This window comes from Pseudorca crassidens, chromosome 2, assembly GCF_039906515.1.
Source record: "Pseudorca crassidens isolate mPseCra1 chromosome 2, mPseCra1.hap1, whole genome shotgun sequence".
Taxonomy (NCBI): Eukaryota; Metazoa; Chordata; class Mammalia; order Artiodactyla; family Delphinidae; genus Pseudorca; species Pseudorca crassidens.
In genome coordinates, this window is record NC_090297.1 from 145,626,079 (window position 1) to 145,641,217 (window position 15,139).

General features: G+C 42.9%; 1 protein-coding gene and 1 non-coding gene across 4 annotated transcripts in view; one reads left to right on the forward strand and one right to left on the reverse strand.

Annotated features, from left to right (window-relative positions):
• The window catches only part of KCNH1 (potassium voltage-gated channel subfamily H member 1), a 416,686-nt gene that overhangs the window by 248,853 nt on the left and 152,694 nt on the right, over positions 1-15,139 (forward strand). The gene's annotated exons all lie outside the window — the stretch shown is intronic.
• LOC137220252 (U6 spliceosomal RNA) lies at positions 14,976-15,083 on the reverse strand. The gene has a single exon (XR_010941564.1). It is a non-coding gene; the product is annotated as a U6 spliceosomal RNA (small nuclear RNA).

Sequence of the window (15,139 nt, forward strand, 5' to 3'; positions counted from 1 at the left end):
TTTAATGTGTCATTTAAAACTTGTGTTTTCTTATTTATTTTCAGTTTGGATGATCTGTCCATTGGTGAAAGTGGGGTGTTAAAGTCCCCCACTATGATTATGTTACTGTCGATTTTCCCTTTTGTGGCTGTTAGCATTTCCCTTATGTATTGAGGTGCTCCTATGTTGGGTGCATAAATATTTACGATTGTTATATCTTCTTGGATTGATCCCTTGATCATTATGTAGTGTCCTTCTTTGTCTCTTCTAATAGTCTTTATTTTAAAGTCTATTTTATCTGATATGAGAATTGCTACTCCAGCTTTCTTTTGGTTTCCATTTGCATGGAATATCTTTTTCCAACCCCTCAGTTTCAGTCTGTATGTGTGCCTAGGTCTGAAGTGGGTCTCTTGTAGACAGCACATATATGGGTGTTGTTTTTGTATCCATTCAGCCAGTCTGTGTCTTTTTGTTGGAGCATTTATTCCATTTACATTTAAGGTAGTTATTGATATGTCTGTTCCTATTACCATTTTCTTAATTGCTTTGGGTTTGTTATTGTAGGTCTTTCCTTCTCTTATGTTTCCTGACTAGAGAAGTTCCTTTAGTATTTGTTGTAAAGCTGGTTGGGTGGTGCTGAATCTCTTAACTTTTGTTTGTCTGTAAAGGATTTAATTTCACCATCGAATCTGAATGAGATCCTTCCTGGGTAGAGTTATCTTGTTTGTAGGTTTTTCCCTTTCATCACTTTAAATATGTCCTGCCACTCCCTTCTGGCTGGCAGCGTTTCTGCTGAAAGATCAGCTGTTAACCTTATGGAGATTCCCTTGTATGTTATTTGTTGCTCTTCCCTTACTGTTTTTAATATTTTTTCTTTGTATTTTACTTTTGATAGTTTGATTAATATGTGTCTTGGTGTGTTTCTCCTTGGCTTTATGCTCTATGGGACTCTGTGCTTCCTGGACTTGATTGACTATTTCCTTTCCCATATTAGGGAAGTTTTCAACTCTAATCTCCTCAAATATTTTCTCAGTCCCTTTCTTTTTTTCTTCTTCTTCTTGGACCCCTATAATTCGAATTTTGGGTTTGTCCCAGAGGTCTCTGAGACTGTCCTCAATTCTTTTCATTCTTTTTTCTTTATTCTGCTCTGTGGTAGTTATTTCCAGTATTTTATCTTCCAGGTCACTTATCCGTTCTTCTGCCTCAGTTATTCTGCTATTCATTCCTTCTAGAGAATTTTTAATTTCATTTATTGTGTTGTTCATCATCGTTTGTTTGCACTTTAGTTCTTCTAGGTCCTTTTTAAATGTTTCTTGTATTTTCTCCATTCTATTTACAAGATTTTGGATCATCTCTACTATCCTTACTCAGAATTCTTTTTCAGGTAGTCTGCCTATTTCCTCTTCATTTGTTTTGTCTGGTGGATTTTTACTTTGATCCTTCATCTGCTGCATATTTCTCTGTCTTCTCATTTTGCTTAACTTGCTGTGTTTGGGGTCTCCTTTTCACAGGCTGCATGTTTGTAGTTCCCATTGTTTTTGGTGTCTGACCCCAGTGGCTAAGTTTCGTTCAGTGGGTTGTGTAGGCTTTCTTGTGGAGGGGACTATTACCTGTTTTCTGATGGATGGGGCTGGATCTTGTCTTTCTGGTGGGCAGGACTGCATCCAGTGGTGTGTTTTGGGGTGTCTGTGAACTTACTATGATTTTAGGCAGCCTCTCTGCTCCTAGGTGGGGTTGTGTTCCTGTCTTGCTAGTTGTTTGGCATGGTGTGTCCAGCACTGGAGTTTACTGGTCGTTGAGTGGAGCTGGGTCTTAGCGTTGAGATGGAGAGCTCTTGCCAATTGATATTACGTGGGGCTAGGAGGTGTCTGGTGGTCCAATGTCCTGAACTCGGCTCTCCCACCTCAGAAGCTGAGGCCTCACACCTAGCTGGAGCACCAAGACCCTGTCAGCCACATGGCTCAGAAGAAAAGGGAGAAGAAAAAAGAAATATATAAAATAAAATAAAGTTATTAAAATAAAAAATTTAAAAAATATTATTAAAATTTAAAAAGTAATTTTAAAAAAGGAGAGCAACCAAATCAATAAACAAAACCACCAATGATAACAAGCACTAAAAACTGTACTAAGATAAACATAAAAATCAGAAACTAGTCAGTCACATACAGCAATCCCCAAGTCTACAGTTGCTCCCAAAGTCCACCACCTCAATTTTGGCATGATTCGTTGTCTATTCACATATTCCACAGATGCAGGGTACATCAAGTTGATGTGGCGATTTAATCCGCTGCTCCTGAGGCTGCTGGGAGAAATTTCCGTTCTCTTCTTTGTTCACACAACTCCTGGGGTTCAGCTTTGGATTTGGCCCTGGCTCTGCGTGTAGGTCACCCTTTGGTGTTTGCTCCCTGTCCAGACAGGACGGGGTCAAAGGAGCAGCTGATTCGGGGGCTCTGGCTCACTCAGGCCGGGGGGAGGGAGGGGCATGGAATGAGGGGCCAGCCTGCAGTGGCCGAGAGGCCGGCGTGACATTGCACCAGCCTGAGGTGCACCATGTGTTCTCCTGGGGAAGTTGTCCCTGGATCATGGGACCCTGGCAGTGGCAGGCTGCACAGCCTCCCGGGAGGGGAAGTGTGGATAGTGACCTGTGCTCACGCACAGGCTTCTTGGTGGCAGGAGCAGCTGCCTTAGCATCTCGTGCCCGTCTCTGGTGTCCGCGTTGATAGCCGGGGCTCGTGCCCATCTCTGGAGCTCGTTTAGGCGGTGCTCTGCATCCACTCTCCTTGCGCACCAGGAAACAATGGTCTCTTGCCTCTTAGGCAGGTCTAGACTTTTACCCAGACTCACTCCCGGCTAGCTGTGGCACACTGGCCCACATCAGGCTGTGTTCACGTAGCCAACCCCAGTCCTCTCCCTGGGATCCGATCTCTAAAGCCCGAGCCTTAGCTCCCAGCCCCGCCTGTTCCAGCGGGTGACCAGACAAGCCTCTCTGGCTGGTGAGTGCTGGTTGGCACCGATCCTCTGTGTGGGAATCCCTCTGCTTTGTCCTCTGCATCCCGTTGCTGCGCTCTCCTCTGTGGCTCCGAAGCTTCTCCCCCGCTACCCCCCATCTCCGCCAGTGAAGGGGATTCCTAGTGTGTGGAAACCTTTCCTCCTTCACAGCTCCCTCCCAGAGGTGCAGGTCCTGTCCCTATTCTTTTGTCTCTGTTTTTTCTTTTTCCCTATCCAGGTACCTGGGGAGTTTCTTGCCTTTTGGGAAGTCTGAGGTCTTCTGCCAGCGTTCAGTAGGTGTCCTGTAGGAGTTGTTCCACACGTAGATGTATTTTTGATGTATTTGTGGGGAGGAGGATGGTCTCCAGTCTTACTCCTCTGCCATCTTGAAGGTCCTCCATTTGGTTATTTTTAATTAGCCTTGGCCTCCCCAGGCCTACATTAGTGTGGACCAAGACATAAGAACACATAGGGGCCAAATAATGTCCACTTAAGGGCAGTTCATCCCCAGTATGTCAGGTGCTGGGAGATTTTATTGTGGAGACACAAGAATTCTAACCCAAAGACCTGCTGAGAACAGATACCAGAGTAGAGTTACAAAATGGAAAGATCGGCGTTCGGCAAGACTAGGGGGAGAGTAAACGTTTGTCACGTGTCTGCTTGATCCTTCCACCTTCTAAAGAGGTGAGCGTATTAGTGTTTGGTTTGCTAATGCATTATACAGCGGGTTACTCCAGGGGGTCCATTTGCTGAAGGTGGGTGCTCAGCCTCATGGAGCCCTGAGCACTGTCAGCACCATTAATGGTCCATCGTAATTGTCCAGTGGTCTAGAAATGCCACTCCTGCGTTTCTTGAAAGCTCATTAATTCAACCTGAGAAGGAGCAGAGCTATACACCACACGGTCGATGTAATAGCATCCATTCTTCTCACTTCTTTGCAGAGAGCTCTCCCAACCTTCTGCAGGTCTGGTGATGGGTCCATGTTGGATGGTTTTGAATATTTTGTAGGCACATTCTGTATTTGTTTCACTGAAGGCATTTTAGAGGAAAAACTGCTTTCTCCTTAACTCTGCCTTGTTGGCTTGTTACTAGATGCGTGAGGGAATGTGGGTGGCAGGGCACCCGTCCCCAGCTGGAAAACAGCAACTCCCTAGACTTCTTGCAGTCTATCAGGGTTGTCAACCCCATCATCACTGAGGCGTTTTTCAGCCTGCCTTACTTAAACTCCAGCTATCTTGTCACCTGAATCTGAAAATAGTGACACCACACAAGGGTGATTATGACTAATAAATGTCATGATTAAAGGAAGTATAGCCACTCAGTAAATATTAGTTGAATTTGAATTCCCCCATCACCCATGGAGCATCACCTCATTAAAGGTATCATACTTTTGGCTGGTATATGATAGGTATTTTTCATCCTGTCCGTTTGTTAGCTCATTCCCTCTCCATCTGTGTTCCTTGTCCATCTGCCAACCTAGAAAAACCTTCTTCATGTTTATAAATGAAGAGTTCAGTTTTTTTTAGACAACACTTTTTATGTTTTGGGTTTTATTAAGATGGAGTGCTGTAGCATATTATTATTTGCAAGGAATAATTTAGTGTCTTATCAAGATAATTAAGACACTATGTTTTCTGTAGGTGAGCCTGGTCGTGGTAGGGGAGAAAACAAGGCACTCTTGTGCCCTCATGCTGTTTTTGGCTAACGGAGCAAATGTGAAATCCAGAGCTGGTGGATACAAAGTCAAGTTTGCACGTATGTTAGATTTACTGTGTGGGTGCATGTTGGGTCAGTGTCCACAGCCAGCCTGCAGTCAGTGGAATTAGGGCACTCAAAGGGGTATTTCTTTGCAGGAGTTTGTTAAAGAGGGCGCTCATGTTCTACCCAATTTAAAACCTGTTTTTCAGAAGTTTTCAGGATTTTCTCACACCCTGTCATCCACATGTATTTCTTAATCCCCACCAGAGTGTACATGGGGGTTTAAAGACATCAACTCCCTGCCTCTGAACCCTCTGCCCCTCCCTACTTGTGCTTAGATTCCAGTAGTAGTTACAGTACCCAAGGGTCACTTGCTCCTGTTGATTCATTGGTTCTTAGGAAAAAAGACAGCCTCTTGATATATACAGGGACTATTAGTGGACAGTTTCCCCTGTATTAAAATAAGAGAAGAGATTGTGGAAGACTTGAGGTGTAAGGTATATTAGCCGCTATTATTCCAACAAAGATTCAAGAATCTGGATCCTTGTGACCCAGTTACCTTTTCCTCCTGTCCCAGAAGGTTGGTTAAGTTGTCACAGTGGGTGGTGGAAAGAAACGTAAATTTCTTAAGATGCTCTTAAGAGCATCTACATTTAATCCAGATTTATAGGGTAGTAAAAGTCACCATCTCTCAATTAATTATGATTTTTCCTAGCCCGACTCATGTTCTAAAAATCAGACTTTACTGTCTTTACAATGCAGAGGATCCCAGAGGCTTAGGGCTGGAAGGAACTAGCTGTGAGCTTACAGTCTCTGGGTTTTACAGTGAGCCTTGGAGGCTGGTCTGTTGTAGTATTAATGATATCAAACCACCGTGGCTCCCTTTTAGAAGAAGACAGGTATAAATACATTTCACTAAAATGAGAGTAGTTAGGAGGAAGGCGAGGCATAAGCTAATGAATCTCTTAAATTCTTGAATGGTATTAAGCAGGAAACAGCCCCATTTGTGATCCCATTAATGACTGACCACTTGGGGGCTCAGGCTTTGAATCATTTTTTAAGTAGCAGGGACAGATTTTGGCAGATGCTAAGGCTCTGTTTTGCTTGACCACCTTTCTGTTTACTGGCCCACATTGTAGGACAGCTGGCCTGGTGCCCATTTAAGAGGAGAAAGGTAACAGGCCAACATAAGATTCCAAACCTCGAGTCTGACCTCATTAGAAGTGTGCTTACTAGTGGTGTAAACCGTGGCATCCTTCCTCCTGATGGTTTGGATGATCTTGTGACTTGTTTGAGTTTTGTTATTTCAACAGTAGCAGGGAGGCAGCTGTAGTTTAGGAGATATTCCTTTGTGTCCGAGATGATACCCCCTCAGAACACTTTGAGTACTGACTCAGACCATCCCCTTGCCTTTAGACCATCCTTTGAAAACAGACTTTAACTTTCCTCGTCCCTGGAGAAGATTTAAGACTTGCTTTTGCAAGCCCTGTTTGCAAAATTCTAGAAGCAGGTGCTTCCAAAAGTCTCATCCAGGCCCACCTGGTGTGATGTTACCATTTCCATCTCACCTTTCCTAACTGGGTGCAGAGGAGAGCCTCATCACAGCTAAGTACCTCTCTTGCCTTGCCCCAGGCGTGTGTACCAAAACCATGAGTTGCCCCAGCCAGTTCTGGTTTTCATGGGGCTTTTTCCCCTTGTTTTCTTCTCCATCTTTCTTTTTTCTCACAATGTATTTTCTTTTCCTTGCCTTTCATTTAACCCTCTAAAAGCCTGGAAATGTTCAGGAGAATGGTTGCTATGTTTTTGTTTTTTCAGATCTAGGCTACTTTTTTGAGAGAAAAACAACTCCAGAGCCGTTATCTAAGGTGTGTACTTTGCCTTTACTGGAAGAAAAGCACTGTAATTCAGCTAATGCTACGGATGAGAGACATCTATTCTACGATCCATGCTGTCATAGACTGAGAAAAGTAAATATGTGATCAGACATTTCCTGGAGAAAACTTTAAGAAAACATTAGAGTATGCACGTGCGTGTGCGTGCGCACGCGCGCGCACACACACACACACACACACACACATACTCCTCCCTCTCCCAGCACTAGTTAGCTTGCTCATGGATCCTGGGGCCATTTCCTTATTACAGCCAGATCCCCCTGTAGACAGACAGTCAAGAAATCCTTCATTTGTTCCAGAGAAGATAGAATCCAGCCTGAGTGCTAAGTCAATTCCTTCTGCTATAAATACAGATTTTTTTCTTTAAAGTCTATCTTTAAAAGACAGTTTTAAAAAACTAAAAAGTTTTAAAAGATAAACAGAATATTTCCAACTGAAATTGAGTAGAACATCACTTTAAAACTGAAGTCACATTTGATATACAGCTATGCTGTCTTATAGCCCTCTGGGGACTTTCCTTACTGTAAACTTGGAAAGACTTTGTGAAAATGCTATTTCATTGTTAAGATGATAGGAATTTGTTTAGCTCTTTACAAAGTATTCTCACAAACTAATAACAATGACAGTAACAATATCTGGTGTTTATCAGTTGCTGAGTATGTGGCAGACACTGTTCAAAGTGCTTTCCAGGCTCATTTAATCCTCTCAATAACCCTATCACATACGGACTGTTATTATCCCCATTTTCAGATGTGGAGACTGAGACATCAAGGGGCTATGTAACTTTACCCAAGTCACACAACCAGTAAGTGCTAAGGCAAAGAATTCAACTGAAGCTATGGTTGATTGTAAGGCTTTTGTACTTCCCACTACCTCGTGTGCCCTCTTAATCATTAGTGTCAAGTGAGAATCCTGTTTCAGATCAGTTAAGCGACTTCATTCTGGTGCCCCAACCAGAAGTGACCAAAAAAAGATTTAACGTTTTTCCTTTTCCTTTTATTGATTTTTTTCCCTTCTATGTCATGAGCCTCTAGGTCAATATTTTATTGAACTCAAAACATTCACTGAGTCCCTATTATGCACCAGGTGCTACATGACCTTTGGTGGTACAAAGATAATGAACTTACTGTCCTTAAGGAATTCACAATCTGAGTTTGGGGGATTAAGCAGATAAAACACAGTGACAAATGCAAGCAGTGTGGAAAATGTTCTACTAGGGCTAAGTACATGGCATTCTGGGAACACTGAGGATGGGGCACTGTCCTAGTCTAGGGACTGTCCAGAGAAGCTTTGTAGGGGAATTGAGTCTCCAAGAACAAATGGGAATTAGCCAGATTGAGATAAGAAAGATGTTGTGGACAGAAGAAATACCTTGTGCAAAGGCCCAGATATATTTGAGAGCACAGAGCCTTTAGGGACCTCCAAGAACTTTTATGTGACCTTGAGTTTAGAAGAAAAGAAGCCAGAGAGATGGGCAGGAGTTTGATAATGAAGACTGCTGTAAGTCATTGTAAGCGGTGTTGGCTCTGCAGTTGGCTGTGTCATTGAAGAATTTTAAGCAGGTCAGGTAGAGAGCGGGATAGAATAGATGAAGTAAGCTTAGAGGCAGGGAGACCCATTTAGGAGGCTATTATAATTGTCTAGATAAGAAATGATGAGGGTCCTGACCTAAGGCAGAGGCAGTGAGTCAAGCTTTTTCTGCCTCCCCGGGATACACTTAATTGCTTCACTTGTTGCCTTCAGCAGCCAACCTGTCTGCCTGGCTGTCCATTCAGCCCCTGAATCTTCATCCCTTTCTTTGTCTTCCCATACTGCAATTCATGTACCTGTCTCTCCTATTAGACCTCAACTCCTCAGAGGCAGCCAGTGTATCTTTTTAATCTTTATTTTCACTGTACAAGTACTGTGTCTGGTACATGTTTTTCAAGTTCATAATGGAGATCAGTTTAGTATGGCCATAGTCTAGGGTCCTTTTTGAGAAGGACTAAAGGGACTGTTGGAAAGGAAGGATGAGGGGGTAGAACTCTTTTGCTCTACAGTAAATTGAATGGCGTTGACAGATGAGAATTGCATATGACTTGACTTGGACTCTGCCAAAATGCATCAGCGTTCTTCTGGGATTTAAGGTAATTTCCTGGCAGGCTTAATGTTTACTCTTAGTAACGTTTACACAACTTCTGTGCCATCTCTTAAAAACGAATTAGACTTCAACACAAGTAATTAAAGATGGGAATAGCATCGTTCGGTTCTATTACCTGTGTCCCTGAGTACGAACCTACCTTCTACACTGTAAGTGAAACCCTGCTCTCCTCCCTGTAAGTTGTATGGGGGATGGACATTTAGCTAAGGGGCTTGCAAAATTTCTTTATCTTTTAAAATATGAAAGCCTCCACGGAAGCCAAATAGAGAAATCAGATTTTTACAAGGAGCTGTTCTTGCTGAAGTCAGGGCCAGTTTGGGGGGCCCACAGCCTTGTCCAGCTGCCTTTTCCACCCCTTCCCCACTCCTAAATAAAGGGGCTGTGAAAAGCACTAATCAAGACCATCCACATTTTCCCACCTAACTATTCACTTTGATCTAGTTCTCTTAAGTTTCAAACTATTATTACACGAGCTTTTCACAGGCACTCAGTGGTTTTGTTTTTATGTTCCATCACTTTTGGACCCTGGTGTCTTCCAACAAGAGGGAGATTTGGCTGCTCTTCTGTCTTCCTCCCAGGTTCTCATATACCCTTCTCCAGCACTGACTGGAAGACATTCTTGCACCTTGCAGTAGATGCCTTCCAAGACCTTAACCCAGAGATAATCATCATTTAGGTAAAAGACTTATCCCACTACTGGGCATATACCCTGAGAAAACCATAATTCAAAAAGAGTCATGTACCAAAATGTTCATTGAAGCTCTATTTACAATAGCCCGGAGATGGAAACAACCTAAGTGTCCATCATCGGATGAATGGATAAAGAAGATGTGGCACATATATACAATGGAATATTACTCAGCCATAAAAAGATACGAAATTGAGTTATTTGTAGTGAGGTGGATGGACCTAGATTCTGTCATACAGAGTGAAGTAAGTCAGAAAGAGAAAGACAAATACCGTATGCTAACACTTATATATGGAATTTAAGAAAAAATAATGTCATGAAGAACCTAGGAGTAAGACAGGAATAAAGACACAGACCTACTAGAGAACGGACTTGAGGATATGGGGACGGGGAAGGGTAAGCTGTGACAAAGCGAGAGAGAGGCATGGACATATATACACTACCAAACGTAAGGTAGATAGCTAGTGGGAAGCAGCCGCATGGCACAGGGAGATCAGCTCAGTGCTTTGTGACCGCCTGGAGGGGTGGGATAGGGAGGGTGGGAGGGAGGGAGACGCAAGAGGGAAGAGATATGGGAACATATGTATATGTATAACTGATTCACTTTGTTATAAAGCAGAAACTAACACACCATGGTAAAGCAATTATACTCCAATTAAAAAAAAATAACTGGGAAAAAAAAAGATCCTTTATTGAAAGGATAAGTGTTAAGAAAGTAACATTTCCCTTGAATTCACGCAGTTTATTGTCCTTGTTAAAATTTAATTATACCTCACGAGCTCTGGCGCATGTGGGTGTATTTAATGGCCTTTGTGCTTTTACTGAATGTGTTAAAATTAATACTTGGCCTTACAGAAAAAGAGGCTGAACTCTGTGCCTAAAGATTTTTCAGGATTACTAAGAGGCTTAAGAGAGATCAAAGAGACCTCAGTTTGTTTGTGCCTACGTGTGAAAAAGTAGTTATTTTTTTCTTGAGCCACAGAGAAAGGATTTGCATACATAAAATTTGGTAAAGGATTACTTATTGGAAGAAATGAAAGGCATTCTATGGGTAAGAGTTTTTAGACACTTTGTTGGAGATGATCAGCCCAGTTCTCTCTTCTGTCTTAGCCCCGTTCTCCCCATCTGTTTTCAGAAAGCTTTACCGCTTATGTTCAGAAGCCCACCAAGGGTTGGGGTGAGGGACTCCCTGTCAGCCCTGTTAGGTGGCTATGTAATGAATTCTTTCTGTCCAGTAAGGTAATGCTGAGGTTGTGCCCCACTTTTTTTTTTTTTTTTTTTGCGGTATGCGGGCCTCTCCCCTTGCGGAGCACAGGCTCCGGACGCGCAGGCTCAGCGGCCGTGGCTCAAGGGCCCAGCCGCTTCACGGCATGTGGAATCTTCCCGGACCGGGGCACGCACCCGCCTCCCCTGCATCGGCAGGCAGACTCTCAACCACTGCGCCACCAGGGAAGCCCTGTGCCCCACTTTAGAAATCTGATTCATAAACACAATAGATTCAGTAATTTTCAGCTCTATTAAGGGTGATTATTCACTTTGAGAAAGGTCTTTGCGAGTAAGTGTATTTACCCCAATTCCTGAAAATAGCCCTCTCTTAATGCTTCCTGGGGACTGTGTATGGATCAGGTATACAGTCTAGAGGAAGGAGAAGAGAAATGCAAAGCTAAGATGTTTAGGGATCTGCTGGCTCTTTGCAGAACAATCCACAAAGGTGATAAAGAATCTCTGAAATGATTTGTTTCTCAAATTCAATTTATACCTATCTTTTTTTGTAGAAATGCAACACCCATTTAAGGATTTGTCTAAAGAGTATCGCAATGGTAATTTTCTGATAGTCGATGTGCTGTATAATATATAAGACATTTCAGTATATAGAATGATATCTGCAACCCCTTCTGAGTGCCCTCCAGGGCTCAGTGAGAAGCCAAGGATAGAGAATTTAACTTTCTCTCACTATGAGTGTCACTTGTGATCTCTGAAGGGAGGTGCTTACCTAGAGATTTAATTCTGCCCCCAGATAACAGTTACTTTCTTTCAAGAAGGCTAGTTATTGAGGGCTCATATACTCAGCCCTCAATAGTTATTGAGGGCTGAGTATATGCCAAAAATGTGCTGGCTAGGTAGGTTTCAAGGAGAGGATTATCAAACATCTGAGCAGAATCAGATAAGGGGCCAACCTCACCAGGAGTTCTCTGCTTTAGTACATTGTAGGAATTTGGCAAACCAGGACATATCCAGAGAGGACTGACTACAGGGAGAAGGTTCTGGAAGGCATTTTGGTTGAGAAAATGTTGAAGAAACAAGGGCTATTTACCTGGAAAAGGGAAGATTTTTGGTAAAGAGATTCATGAAAAATGTCTCAGTTCTCACTGTTCAGTATGATAGCTGCGAACCACACGTGGCTATTTAAAGTAATTAAAATTAAATAGAAATTTAAAAATTAGCTCTTCAGTTACACCTGCACATTTCAAGGGCTCAGTAGCCACATGTGGCAAGTAGTTATCATATTGGACAACACAGATTTCCATCTCTGCAGAAAATTCTGTTAGACAGCGCTGCACTGCATATCTGAGGGATTTCATGTAAAAGAAAGAATGGATTCAAGCTGCACATCCCCAGAAAGTACAGTTTTGCCCAATGGAGAAGAACCAGGGGGGGAATTTTTCCAACACTTGAGGTAGTCGGGAACAGAAGAAGCAGAGTCGGAAGCTCTCTAAGAGGGGAAATACTGCCTCTCGGTGACCCTTGTCCAGGATACTAGAGAGGAAGTATGAGCATCTCAGCTGTCAGACTTTGTCTGCTTGTGCATGTCAGGCCCTGAGCCTCAGCCCAGCCAGCACACTCAGGCACCGGTTCAGAGCTCTCTGCAGCTTCCTGCATTGTATGTGATAGAAAGTACCTGGTAGCCTGGCTGAGAACAAACTCAACTTCCTCTCTCCCTTCTGTTTTAAGCTGATTTAAACCCTCCTTGGGAGGTTGGTAATTTACAAAGCTCATGAAAAGCTTTCAAAGAAATTATGCCTAGAAAAAAATGTATTTCTGGAACTCAAAAATGGGGATATACTTTCTGAAAATAAATTCAGGTGGATGATGGATGAGGATAATGAAAAGGCCTTGTTTCCTAACCCTATGCAGCCTTGAGTTATCCAAGACCCTATATATTCATACACTTGAACTTAAGCCGAATAAAATAATCAATTAGCAGTTGGCAGCAGTTTCTGCTTGGATAAGACACAAAGCACATAGTTGGCCTGTGTTTGGAGAGGTCGGTGTTTGCAGGGTATCTTAATGGCAAAGTCATGCTTTCTCAAATACTTGGTCAAATTTATATGGAATTGAGGGACCATAATAAGTAGGTATTTATAAAGCTCTTTAGTAGCTTTTGAAGAGACTGTGCCTGAGAATTCAAATAATTATTTCTGGAAATCTGAAACCAGCGTTGGTTACCTGAGGGCATTCCTTAATTGAAGCTTGATGGTGTTGCCCTGCCTAAGAATCTCAGTTCTGGTCAAGCCTGGGCAGTTTTATTGGTCTTTTGGAGTTCTGAAAGGACACTCTCAAACTGCCTGAGAGTACCAGAGGAGGAAAATGACACTCATTAAATATTTTAGGATTGTCTGTCTAAGAGGTCAAGAGAAAAAAGGAATTGCATTTCTGTAGAGTCACTGGAGACAGATTGTGGTCTGAACACCTCAGCTATCTTGGACTGACCTTGCCATTTTCCAAACTCTCCATGGGAAATCACTGTCTACTCTTTTTTTAACCTTAGTTGTTTATTTTTCAATGTCTTTTAATTTGCTGTTTTGAGGACATGGATGGCATGGATGGTGTAAGCAGCTGGTCTCTCCTCTTCCTTCTCTCTCCTCTCCTATTCCATACAGAATCGGATTTACTCCTATCCAATGGATGGGGATAAAATATGCTCTAGGCAAGTGTTTTTTATCATTGATGTTTTCCAACCCGCCCTGTGCTTGAAACTCAGGTGTCAGTCCTGTGCCCTGACCCTCTGAGAAAATGTCTTGTCCAGGCAGACACAGATGATTTATTTGCCAGAACTAAGTTTCTTCGGGAAAGCATCCTTGGTTTGATCTGGCTACACTGAGAAAGGAGCTCTTGACTATGTCTGTACACGGTCAAGAGAAAGTTCTCATGGGCAGTGATGAAGTTAAATGAAATTAAAGGATGGGTGGAGTTTGTGGCATGGGTGAGGGGGGCAAAGCATTCCAGGGAGCGGAAGTGGCACATGCAAGGAGAGAGAAACACCAGAGCTTGAGATGTTTAAAGGAAACTCAAGGATGGTTCTGTGAAAAGAAGTAATGGGAGAATCATTCATTTATTAACAAATATTTATTAAGAACCCATGATTTGGGCTTCCCTGGTGGCGCAGTGGTTGAGAGTCCGCCTACCGATGCAGGGGACATGGGTTCGTGCCCCAGTCCGGGAGGATCCCACATGCCGCGGAGCGGCTGGGCCCGTGAGCCATGGCCGCTGAGCCTGCGCGTCCGGAGCCTGTGCTCCGCAACGGGAGAGGCCACAACAGTGAGAGACCCGTGTACCGCAAAAAAAAAAAAAAAAAAAAAAAAAGAACCCATGATTTGCTAGGTACTTTTCTAAGCACCAGAAATACAGTAGTAAATTTTTAAAAATTCCTGCCCTTATGGAACTGATATGCTAGAGAAAGGAGTCAGAAAATAATCAATGCGTATAATCAAAGTTTTAAATTAGTTCTTTCTAAAGGGCTATAATAATAATAAGGGCTACATGAGGGTTTGATAAACTGAGTAATTTTGTGTGTTGGTTAGAAGGCAATAGATCCTGTCAGGGCTGGGGGGTGGGTATTATAGAGTTTGGTAAAGAAAATTGGAAGTGCCGAAGGGAGGGTTGGGAGTGGGTTGTAATGTTACAACCTCTTTGAGAAACCTTTTTGTTTTTTTAAGATGACTTTGGATTTATTGATGACTTTTTAAAAAATTTTTATTGGAGTACAGTTGCTTTACAATGTTGTTAATTTCCGCTGTACAGCAAAGTGAATCAGTCACACGCATACATGTATCCCCTCCTTTTTAGATTTCCTTCCATTTAAGTCACCACAGAGCACTGAGCAGAGTTCCCTGTGCTATACAGTAGGCCCTCATTAGTTATCAATTTTTTTTTTTTTTTTTTTTGCGGTACGCGGGCCTCTCACTGCTGTGGCCTCTCCCGTTGCGGAGCACAGGCTCCGGACGCGCAGGCTCAGCGGCCATGGCTCACGGGCCCAGCCGCTCCGCGGCATGTGGGATCCTCCCAGACCGGGGCACGAACCTGCGTCCCCTGCATCAGCAAGCGGACTCTCAACCACTGCGCCACCAGGGAAGCCCAGTTATCAATTTTATACATAGTAGTGTATATACGTCAATCCCAATCTCCCAGTTCATCCCACCCCCAATCCCGCCGTGGTATCCACAAATTCATTCTCTATGTCTGTGTCTCTACTTCAGCTTTGCAAGTAAGTTCATCTGTTTCATTTTTCTGGATTCCACAATAAGCAATATTATACGATGTTTGTTTTTCTCTTTCTGACTTGTTTCATTCTGTATGACAGTCTCTATGTAAAACTATGGAACGCTTCACGAATTTGAGTGTCATCCTTGCGCAGGGGCCATGTTAATCTTCTCTGTATCGTTCCAATTTTAGTATATGAGAGCAGAAGCTAATCCTCATGCCGAAGCGAGCATGAGAAGGCTTTTTGAAAACGCACCATTGAGCAAAGACTTA